Here is a 7921-nt window from a genome sequence, read left to right on the forward strand (position 1 = left end):
TTGAGAGGATCACGTGGTTCTTATTCTTTCTTTTGTTAATACAATGTATCACATTGATTGATTGCAGATATTGAACCAGCTGTGCATTCCAGGTATAAATCCCACTTATCATGGCAAATAATTCTTTTAATGTACTGTTGGATCTGGTTGGCTATATCTTGTTGAGAATTTTTGCATCCATGTTCATCAGGGAAATTGGTCTGTAGTTCTCCTTTTTAGTGGGGTCTTTTTCTGGTTTTGGAATCAAGGTAATGCTGGCTACATGTGGATTTTTAAAAATAAATTCACTCCAGTACTGTAAATGTGTTGTCTTCTTATGATTTTCTAAATCACATTTTCTTTTTTCTAGCTTACTTTGTAGCTTACTAGCTTTTCTAGCTTTACCTTAAGAATACAGTATGCAATATGTATGACATACAAAATATGTGTTAAGTGACTATGTTATTGGTAAGTCTTCTGTCCAACAGTAGGCTATTAGTAGTTAAATTTGGGGGGGGGGTCAAAAGTTATACATGGATTTTTGGCTGTGTGGGGGTCAGTGTCCCTAACCTAGTGTTGTTCAAGGGTCAAATCTAGTTAACATTCATCCTCACACGTAGTTATAATTTTTTCCCACTGAGCCAATGTTGATATGGGGTGGGGGCTCCTCTTTACTGCAGAGCCCTGTAGGAGTTCCAGCCCCCCATCTTGTCTCCACTGACACCCAGTGTGTGTGGGGGAACCTTGTTACTGCTAGTGGTGGAGAAAGTCCTTGTTCTTCACTAGGCTCCAAGGAGGACGGATGGCAGGAACACTTCATTCCAGCTGGGAGAGAGTGATGGTCTAGGCTCCCTGCTCAGTCTCTCTGGTGTGGGTGAGTGTGGTCCAGTTTTTCTGCAATGTTTGGAGAGGGTAGAGCTATCGTCTACAAGTTTTCTGTTCTGCTAGGCTGCCCCTTCCTTGATCCTTTGGCTACAGAAAGCAGGCTTTTCTTAAGGACTTTGTGTGTGTGTCTGCACCCCACTGGCATTTCTAAGTGGCTCACTTCTTCAGCTCCACGTGTGGGATATGTGAGGCACAAAGAAAGCCCAGGAAAAATACCATCATGTTGTTTCTTGGGTCTTACTGCCCTTAACAATCTGTCTTCTCTCCACCTTTCAGAGTCTTAAGGTTTTTTTCAGTTTATTTATTTTGAGAGAGACCGAGACTTCGTGAGTGGGGGGGAAACAGAGAGCTAGGAGACAGAGAATCCCAAGCAGGCTTCATGCTGCCAGCACAGAGACCAACACAGGGCTCAATCTCACGAACCATGAGATCACGACCCGAGTTGACCACTTAACCAAGTTAGCCACCCAGGCACCATCTTAAGTTTATTTTATATGTAATGTCCACGGTTTCTAGTAATACTTAGGAGGAATATAGAAGAGCATATCTACACCATCTTCCCCGAAGCAGAAGAACTTACCCATTTTTACTATTTCCTGTAAGGGATGTATTTATAACAAGATTTAAAATCACAAATGGCTTTTTCATCAGTAATACTAGCTGCAGCACTAATTCAAGCATATGAAAGTTTATAGGCTCAAAAACTCTTATACTCTCTCATGGTTGAACTTCTATATTACTTATTTGGTAATTGAAATCATGAGAAAACTCATTGGAGTACTATGTATTTATTTGAGGACTATGAACATTACAATCAGCTGAATTAACAAGCTAGCTTTTTTCCTCCTGTTAATCTAACTGGAGCAAATTTGTAACTAATGCTTCTTCTTTTTTTTTTTTTTTTTAAACTAAACATTACTGCTTTACTGATAGGTCCAAATTTAGTTATTAGAACTCTTTACAATTGTACATCGTCATTAAAATAGAATGTAGCACATCTATATACCATTTTAATTGTACTAACCCATCTTTTATATATAAACATACATAAATTTACATGTAATCTCTCTTGTACTCCTGTAACTTAATCCTAAAACTATTCTCGGGTTCAAGTACTACAAATACAATTTAAATTAAACCTTGGAGGGGCACCTGGGTGGCTCAGTCGGTTGAGCATCCGACTTCGGCTCAGGTCGTGATCTCGCAGTCCATGAGTTCAAGCCCCGTGTCGGGCTCTGTGCTGACAGCTCAGAGCCTGGAGCCTATTTCAGGTTCTGTGTCTCCCTCTCTCTGACCCTCCCCCGTTCATGCTCTGTCTCTCTCTGTCTCAAAAATAAATAAACATTAAAAAAAAATTTTTTTTAAATAAATTAAACCTTGGATTATGATTCACTAAGAGAAGTTTATTACTTCTAAGAAAGATTTTTAAGAATTTCCAATTCCTTTTACTTGTATAACCGTGGCGGGGTTGGGGGGGGGTCCTTCAGATTTTAGATAATGGTAGTTATTTTTTTATTTTAGGTGCTACTCCAAATTAAAAAGTATTATTATATTTACCATTTTAATTGCAATAACCTGATGACTGCTTTTTCTACATTATCCACACATTTGAATAAGTTATATTAATATTCACATTACCTTTAAATATATATTCCCCCATGCCTTTATAACCAGTCTTGTCCCTGGTCTTACATTTAGTAATGCAGAACAGATGACTTCTATTTCAAACCTGTATCAATCAATAATCCAAGTATTTAAGCTAATCATAAGTGTTAAGTTTAATTCTATTTCAGTAACCTTTATTCCTTCCCCTTTAATAACATGGTCAATTCTGAAATTTTCAAAAATTAGTACATACTTATTTAAGTATTAATCAATTACTTTAAACATTTACCCTTATTTACAATCACTATATATAATTGTTCTTAACAATATTATCAGACTTTTTATGGTCTAAGAAGGCATAGAAATTATGTCATGTTATTAATTGGTTAATGATTATGGTCAAACAGATGCAAACACAGCATTTCCTCCAAGAAGTTCTCTGTAACTATGTTGAAGAAGTCAGCTTTGAATGTTTTGAAAAATTTATAACTAACTCTACTTCATAAGCTTTTAGCTAATTTTTTTTTAAAGTTTATTTTTTGAGAGAGAGACAGACACATCATGAGTGGGGGAGGGGCAGAGAGAGCAGAAGACAGAATCCAAAGCAGGCTTTAGGCTCTGAGCTCCAAGCTCCAAACTGCCAGCACACAGCCTGACACTCACAGACCTCGAGACCATGACCTGAGCCAAAATCGGACCCTTGACCGAATGAGCCACCCAGACGCCCCTAGCTAATTTTTAGAATCAACACTATTTGGGGACCCATTTCAGGATTACTTGAAGCACCTAAGAAATCACCCCAGAATGGCCTCTGGTCGTGACTGCCTTCTACTGTAGAATTCTCCACTCTTAACCTTACCTCATTCCCGGAAAAAAGTAGGAACAGGGTTTATTTACACTATCTGAATCTAATATCCCCTAGGGAAAGTAAAACAAAAGGAAACAAATCAAAACAAAACACTTAAACCATAATCCTCTGTTTATGAGCCCAGACAATACTACTTACAGCAATCTATTAAAAAACTGTATTTTAAAAATAGTTCCTTTTTCAACTTTTGACCTATTAGGAGTAACAATGATGCCAACTGGAATTAATCAAACCTACTTAGAAAGAAGATATACAGATGGTAAATAAGCATATGAAAAGGTGCTCTTCATCATATGTCATTAAGGAATTACAAATCAAAACAACGTGGTACCACTACACACCTATTAGAATGGCCAAAATCCAAAATACCGACCATATCAAATGTTGGCAAAGATGTGGGGCAACAAGAAATCTCTCATTCACTGCTAGTGGGAATGCAAAGGCACAGCCATTTTAGAAGACAGTTTATTTATTTCATCTATTACAAAATGAAACATACTCTACATATGATCCCACAATCCTGCTCCTTGGTATTTACCCAGATGAGCTGAAAACATATGTCTACGCAAAAATCCACACCTGGATGTTTATAGCAGCTTTATTTATAATTGCCAGAACTTGGAAGCAACCAAGATGTCCTTCAGTAGATGAAGGGACAAATAACCTGTGGTACATCCAAACAATGGAAGTGTATTCAGCTGTTGGTTTGCAGCCCTCCTGGGAGCTTTCTGGGTACAACCTGAGACTGGCCCCTCTAGCCAGAGAGCAGGGAGAGAATGAGGAAAGAGGCAGGCCTCTCCAGGTTGGGAGGTGGGAGTTTTAATAAGAGAGGGAACTTACATACAAGGCTTGGGTGGCAGCAAGACAGAAGGATCCCTGTACCACTCCCCCCTACCCCCCCCCCACCCCCCCCCCCCCCCCCCCCCCCGCTGAATCTTAAAACTTCATATCTTTTTATAACTGGGTTCAGCCATGTACACTGTGCGGGTATTTTCAACACCACATCACTATCTCAACGCTCTGTCCTTGGAGCAGGCTCTGAGATCAATAAAGGCGAGAGGAACTCACATTTCTAGGACAGGGAAGGGGGTAAGGAAACTCTGATAACCACCTGCAGCTCATAGGTCAACTGGCAGTCATGCCTTTTTGATGACCTTCCCTAACATCAGCACTAAAAAGATATGAGCTATCAAGCCATGATAAGACATGGAGAAAATTAAAATGCATATTACTAAATGAAAGAAGGCAACCTGAAAATGCTATAGACTATATGATTCCAACTACATGAAATTCTGGAAAAGGCAAAACTATGGAGACAATAAAAAGATCAGTGGTTGCCAGGAGTTAGGGGGCAGGGAGGGATGAAAAGGTGGAGCACATAGGATTTTTAGAGAAGTGAAACTATTTTGTATGTGAATAATGTTGGATACATTTGTCCAAATCCATAGAATGTATAACGTCAAGAGTGAACCCTAATGAAAACAATAGACTTTGGGCAATAATGGCATGTCAATGTGCTTTTGTCAATTGTAACAAAAGTACCACTCTGGTAGGGGATGTTGATGGTAGAGGGAGACTGTACTAGCTGGGGGAGCAGGGGGGGTATGGGACCTTTCTATATCTTCCTTTAAATTTTGCTCTGAACCTAAAAGTAAAGTCTATTTTTAAAACATTTTTCTTAAATTGTTCCTATTTCAACTTTCTACCTGCTAGAAGTAATAATAATACCAACTGGAATTAAGCAAAGTACTTAAAAATCTTTTACATCTAAACAATGCTTATGTTAAAGCAATTTTATTCATGTACCTGAGCTTTATTAATCACAGCTTTTAATGATTAACAAGACGTTTGTAAGACAGGAAGCCTGATCTCATCCTGCCTCTTTATTGCACATCTTTAGTACCTCACTTTAGTGGAATGCTTTTTCTAGTATAATTTTTAAACGATAAATTGTAAAATATATTAACCTTCAGAAAGTAGAGAAAATAATATGACAGCTGTATATCCACTACTAATTTAAACACAAATGTTAACATTTTGCCATATTTGTTGCATTAGCATTTTTAATTATTTTTTAATTATATATTTTTTAATGCTTATTTATTTTGGTGGAGAGGTAGAGGCAGAGAGAGAGGGGACAGAGAATCTGAAGTGGGCTCTGTGCTGATAGCAGAGAGCCCGATGTAGGGGGTCAAACTCACGAACCGTGAGATCATAGCTCAAGAACTGTGAGATCATGACCTGAGCCAAAGTTGGATGCTTAACCTACTGAGCCACCCAGGCACCCCTGCATTAGCTTTTTTTTAAAGGCAAAGTATGATTACTCTTTTGATGTGTCCTATCTCATACTATCACCATGCATATCATCTCTACATTCTTTCTGTAATCAGTAAACTCATAAAAAACAAAAACAAAAACAAAAAAACAAAAAAAACCAGCAACCCTGTTGGAGAAGATCTTTCTTCTTGGTCCTGGCCCATTGTTCAGAGCAGTTTCTTCCTTCTCCCTCCTCCCCCTTCCCCCCTTTCTCCTCCTCCTCCTCCTCCTCCTCCTCCTCCTCCTCCTCCTTCTTCTTCCTCTTCTTCTTCTTCTTCTTCTTCTTCTTCTTCTTCTTCTTCTTCTTCTTCTTCTTCTTCCTCTTCTTCTAGTAATCTCTACACCCAACGTGGGGCTCCAACTCGTAACCCCAAGATCAAGAGTTGCATGCTCCAGCGACTGAGCTAGCCAGGCACCTTTCAACACCATAGACTTTTTTCTTTAATTATATCAAATCCAATTAATTTCCTTTTTTAAAGTTAGCTCTCTACCCAACATGGGGCTTGAACTCACAACCCCATAATCAAGAGTCACATGCTCTACCTACTGACTGAACCAGCAGGGAGCCCTTCAAAGCAGTTTCTAAGCTGAGGTATGCATAGCTTTTTTTCAAGATCGTACAACTTAAAACTGCCCTTAATTCCTCTTAAATAAAACATCATGACAATGAATTCATGACTAATTGGTTCATAGTCACACATAACAGTGTTTGCATCTTTTGTTTTATTTTGTTTTAAGCTAACCTTAATACACATATAGAAAAGCACATAAATTATAAGAGGATAGCTTGACATCACTCAGATCACGTGGGATCTTATTAAATGAGGGAGATGTTATAATCCAGCTATGTTCATAAAAACCTAAATAGAATCTAAGAACTTACAACATGTAATCTATAAATGCTATTTACTGAATGCTTGTGGAAGTAAAATAAAATAAATCCTTATTTTGTGAAAATTAATGTGTAATGAAGATATGCCCATGGGCATAAATGCATATGAGTTAGTTAAATATAAACTAGAAATAGTTTATACTTAGAAGTAAGTATAAAATTGAGGCACCCAGGTATACCCAAGTATAAAATTGGGGCACCTGAGTGGCTCAGTCAGTTAAGCATCCGACTTCAGCTCAGGTCATGAGCTCACGGTTTGTGAGTTCAAGCCCCACATTGGGCTCTCTGCTGTCAGTGCAGAGCCTGCTTGGGATCCTCTGTCCCCCTTTCTCTCTGCCCCTCTCAAAAATAAATAAATATTTAAAAAATGCAGAATCTCAATATTGGGGTGAAACCTCAGATTCTGCATTTAAAAAAAATGGGGCACCTGCATGACTCAGTCAGTTGAGTGTCTGACTCTTGATTTCAGCTCAGGTCATGTCCCCAGGGTCATGGGATTTGGCCCCTGCATAGGGCTCCATGCTGAGAGTGGAGCCTCTTAAGTTTCTCTCTCTCCCTCTGCCCCTTTCTCCTACTCTCATGCTCTCTCTCTCTCTCTCTCTCTCTCTCTCTCTCAAAAAAACAGAAGTAAGTAGAAAATTAAAACATTGTTTTGACATTTATGTAAATCACCTTGATTTTATGCTTCACTGTGGACACGGAAGGCAAAAGCCCCCTGAGTTAATTTAGCTTATATTAAAGCTGGGCAAGGGAAATGCACAGATGGGCTTTCATAGGCTCATAAACATAGAGGGCAGGCCTGGCTTCATTGTCAGTTGTTCACCATTAGGACTGCGCGTGCAAACACCAGCACGCCAATGCGAAGCGCATCTAGTTCACTGGTCACTGAGAGGCCGTAGCGCCCAGAACACCATAAGGCAGCTCACCACACCGTGCTTGACCATGTCCCCAGGGAACCAGCAGTGAGTTTTAAAAAGAAAACAAACAGTAAATGAGAGTTTGACTAAGCTGTCATTAAAATGACCAATTTTATGGGGCGTTCGGTCGGTTAAGCATCCAACTTGAGCTCAGGTCATGATCTCACAGTCTGTGAGTTCAAGCCCTACATCCGGCTTTGTGCGGACAGCGCAGAGCCTGGAGCCTGCTTCAGATTCTGTCTCCCTCTCTCTCTCTGCCCCTCCCCTGCTCACGCTCTGTCTCTCTCTCTCTCAAGAATAGATAAACATTAAAAAAAAAATGATCGATTTTATGCTAGCAATTGGGTTCCTGTAATTAAACTAAACCGATACTTCCTTGTGTAAAGCGTGTCTAAGATTTAAAAGTGAAGTTAAAATTGAACTACTGTGGATAGTTCCAGCTAAAATATAAAAGAAGAT

The sequence above is a fragment of the Panthera pardus genome, unplaced genomic scaffold (genome assembly GCF_024362965.1).
Source record: "Panthera pardus isolate Hobbes unplaced genomic scaffold, ASM2436296v1 HiC_scaffold_13, whole genome shotgun sequence".
Lineage (NCBI taxonomy): Eukaryota > Metazoa > Chordata > Mammalia > Carnivora > Felidae > Panthera > Panthera pardus.